The following is a 4,516-nucleotide window of genomic DNA, read 5'->3' as shown; positions in this document are numbered from 1 at the left end:
CATGTGTATTTTACATTTTATGTATTTGATGTAAATGGATACCTTGTGTCAAAATTGCACAGAGAATGAATATTCACCAACTTCAGTTGCATAGAAAAACTCATTTGTTTTGAAAATATATCAGTCTTGTCTCAATGACAATTATCATTTATCTTTCACATGTTAATAATAGAAAATTTTTTGTTTTGACTATAAAATATCCCAACAGCACAAGACATGGAAGAGAAGAGAAAAACAAAGGGCGCTTACTGATTTGCCACTATGTCCCCAGATCTTTATCCATATCTTGTTTTATTTGGCAATGAACTTTAAAATAGTTCTTTTAGTCTACATTTTAGAAATGAGTAATTGGAGGTGTCGAGAGAGTAAGCAATGCACCCAAGGGCTCTCAACTAGGAAGGATCAGATCTGGGGTTGAATGGGGTATGTTTCACTCAAAACTGAAATTATTTTCTTACCTCTGAAGAAATAGAAAATGTGAAAAAATCTGGAAAGAAGTATATAAAGTTAGGAAAATGGTTTCTCTCTTAAAATGAGCAAAAACTGTATTCTTTCTGCTTTCATTAGAAAATACTTGACAATAAAAAATATATTAAACTTTTTAAACTTCAGAGATGATATGCTTATTTCTTCAATCAACAAAAACATAAAATGTAAGCTGACATAAAAAGCAAGTTGAAAGTAAAGGGGAGCAGAATTTGCCACCCTAAAATATGTCTCTGGTTTTAAGATAATTTTGAGTTGTTTATTTTTAAGAACAGCAGACACAAGCTCTGAAAACGTAATAAGATACATTTACGTTTATAAGAGAAATTTCAGTTTGTAAGTGTGTCTCCCTCTCTGTATCAAGAAGAACAACTCTAAACCTCTAGAAGGCAATGACTTAAATCTGCATAACAACCATGCCCTTTACTGTGCTTTTTCTGGTTCCATAATTGGTCTTCTCTCCTCCAACATTTTCTTTTGTCTTTCGCTGGAAATGTTATCTCGGGTAATGGTTTGGGCCATTTCAGGCAGTGATTCCGTTTTCCTGAGCTCCCCCCATGGATACGGGAGGGTACACACGTTATTGAATTTCTGTTTGTTTTTCTCCTATTAATCTGTGTTTTATGATATGGGTTGTCTCAGTCAAGAATCTAGAAGCGTAGAAGGAAATTTATTTTTTCTCCCCGACCAAAGTAAGACTGAAAGGGAATAGAAGCTTTCCATCATCTTTCTGCACTGATGGGAGAATGACATCAATGAAAACCTAAGTCATTCTCCTCAGTCTTTTTTAAAAGCTGGTATCTTAGCACTCAGTCATTACGCCAACCAAACTAGCACTGCAGGCATGCCAATTGGCTTGTTTCTTTGAATAAAACCTGTGGCAGCTTAGCCAGTTGTAACGTTACATCTTTGGTTTCTCCCCATGTATTTCTACCCTTGATGTCATTGGAAGATGTATTTGTTTGTTTGTTTGTTTCTACTTAAACAACCCCCTCGTTATGTTATATTTCACCATTAAACTTTTTTCCTGAATGGTATTTTAATTCCAGGGATAAAGATCTGTAGTACTGTACGGAGTCTAAATATTTTGTTGGAACCAATATTAAGATGACAAGGAAAATATCTGAGATGTCCTAAATTAAATTATAGTGGGCCAGAGGGTAAGAGGAAGAGACAAGAAAGGTTACTCTGTTAACAGGCTGGGGCTAAAACAAACAAAAGACCAGCCTGCATTCCTGTCTGTATGTTGAAACTCTGAATCAACTTCCAGACTGTTATCTAGGTAGAATAGCTCACCAGATGCTAAGGCATCTTGCTTCTGCATGAACTTTCCAGATTTATGGTCACAACCAATCCAGACACAGCAAATATTTCTTCCTTACAGACTATACACCTATCCCAGAACTAGCCATGCTTCATTTTTCTCCATCCATTCTATCTGTTAGCCAACATAAATTCTTTTAAAACAACTTGCATCTTTCTTCCCCAAACTCACGTATAAAAGAACCCCATCAGCTCCAGGACAGCAGACAGGTCTGTCTTCTCAATCTTGCTCTGCTGTTGGTGGTTTAGACTGTACGCCGCAGGACCTGGTCTTTTTTCTGGTTAGCAAATGACTCAGTAAACCCTTTACTACAGAAAAATTTTTAGCCTCAATTTTTATTTAGCAAATCAAATGATATTTTTTGTTGTATTAATAGTGATTAAATGTTGGGCTCTGGAGTCAGACTCAGGAGGATCGAATCCTAGTTCTGTCATATGCTGTGAACTAGGACAAATTATTTCGCTTTTTATGCCACAGTTTCCTCATCTTTAAAATGAAACTAGTAATAACAGTATTCATACGGCTCACACATAGAATTATAAAGATCAATGTTTGGCTTATAAAGCATTTTACACAGTGCAGGTTAAATGATAATCATCAATGAACATAAAATTATTATTAGTTTTCACTTGATCCACTAAAATACTCAGAAAAACTTTAAAAAAAAGAAATACACAAATCTACTTTGAAAAATGATTGGCGTCTCTGTGGAAGGCCAGGCTCTTGTCCTTTCTATGTCCTACTTCAGTGTCTGGTAAGTGTGTGTTTCTCAACTTAATTCATCCCCACTGAAATTGGTTCCCAGGAGTATGAAAGGATATTCACCAATTTCATTTCAGATAAAATTAAATTGAGTAGCATAAGTGATGACACAAACTGTAAATGGGCTAAGTATTCTGTATATTAATATAGCCTCAGACTTCTGCATCAGAGAAGAGGCCATAAACTTACTCAAGGTCAGTTTATCTCCATATTAAGATGTTTCCTATATTTAAAAACCGAGGGGAAAATCCCACAACATTATCCCTAGGGTCTAAAATTTATAAGGATAGAGAGAGCATTATTTAGAGAATTCTGGAAAAAGATTACATTAACTCTCTGAGGTTGGAAGTCCAATATCAAGGTGAGAGCTGATTCCTGGTGAGTTCTCTCTTCCTGGCTTGAACTCTGGTGTCTCTTCCTCTACTCATAAGAGCACCAGTCCTACAAAATTAGGGTCCTGCCCTTATGACCACATTTAACTTTACCTCCTAAAAGTCCCATGCCCAAATACTAAGTCTTGTTGAGAGTTAGGGCTTTGACATATAAACTTTGAGGGGTCAACAGTTCATGCATAGCAAGGAAAGCTCTGAAAATGTTTTAATTATGAAAATAAGAAAAAAAGAATATTTTAAGAATCAAATATGTATGCCCCTGAAGGGAATGGAAAAAGACACAGGCTTTATGAAATTGGAGTGAATATCAAGAAGCAGCAAAGCAGAGATGAGCTAAGAGTAACAGAAAATGGAAAATGCAGTGCAAATACTGAAATTTTTAACCCAGAGGCTTCAAATTACCTTACTAAATCTCTCAAGTAGACCAGCTATTTCTAAAATCTTTACTCTGTAAATGAAAAGGGGGCTATGTATAAGTTCAGGGACTGAAAGTAGCTTCACAGGATGATCAGATCATAAAATTCTAAACCTGGCAGGTCATGGGAGATAGTCACGCCTCAGGCCTGTAACTTCCCTAGTAAAAGATTATCTTTGCCTCAAGCAAGCCCAGTTATTGTTTTTGTGCATTTACATGAACACACCTTTGAAATGCCTCTTTTTCAGACACCTTGGTACTGAATCACCCTCAAGAGAGCACATAATCTTAACTATCCTGAAATCTAATCATAGAGATTTCCCTGTCTTGCTTTCTCCCATGTAAACTTCCTTACTTACCCTTCTTAATTCTAAATATATAAAAAGAAACTTCAGACTATCATTCTGGAAAGCATTTTCCTCAGTCTATTGAGATCCTGCTTCCAGGAGTGTGCTCTGTTTGGCTCAAATAAATTCTAATAAACTCTTATAAAATTTATTTCCACAATGTCCTTACATTGATAACTCTAACAGAGGAGTTACTATAATTAATGAATTTTTCTTAACATCTACTGGTTGGTTAAATTGCAAATTTTCATGAAGAGAATTCCAGGAATAATTTTAAAATGAATTTTAAATTGTATTTGGTATGAGGAGGGGTGTGGAAAGATAGGGAGAGAAGAGTAGATAAATGAAAAAGAATAAAGAAAAGTGTTAAGGTGTAAACAAGTCGGAAAGAATCCAAGATGGAAAAAAAAAAAGAGATAGAGAAAATTAAGGAAAGAGTAGAAATAACGTAAATACTAGAAAGAAGAGGAAAGTAAAATGCTACCTTGAGAACAGCATTTATACCATTATCAAATATTAAGAGATGATGTAAATAATGACAGAGTCAGGAGAATAATAAAAATACTAAAACCAGAAAGGGGTTCTAATAATTGTTCCACAGTATTTTAATAAAATCTTGATAGGTTTTATTCTGTAAGTTACTCTAGGGAATGGTCCCTGTCTTGAGTCACCTTTTATCCCACAGTATCTTGTGAACAAACTGTGTTCTACAAATATTTGTGGATTGTTGAATTCAATAAATACCAATTGTGTTCCTACTACCTACCAGATACTGTGTTAGTTGCTGAGG

Source organism: Pteropus vampyrus, unplaced genomic scaffold (genome assembly GCF_000151845.1).
Source record: "Pteropus vampyrus isolate Shadow unplaced genomic scaffold, Pvam_2.0 Scaffold1, whole genome shotgun sequence".
Classification (NCBI taxonomy): domain Eukaryota; kingdom Metazoa; phylum Chordata; class Mammalia; order Chiroptera; family Pteropodidae; genus Pteropus; species Pteropus vampyrus.
Note: the sequence above shows the minus strand (reverse complement) of the source record.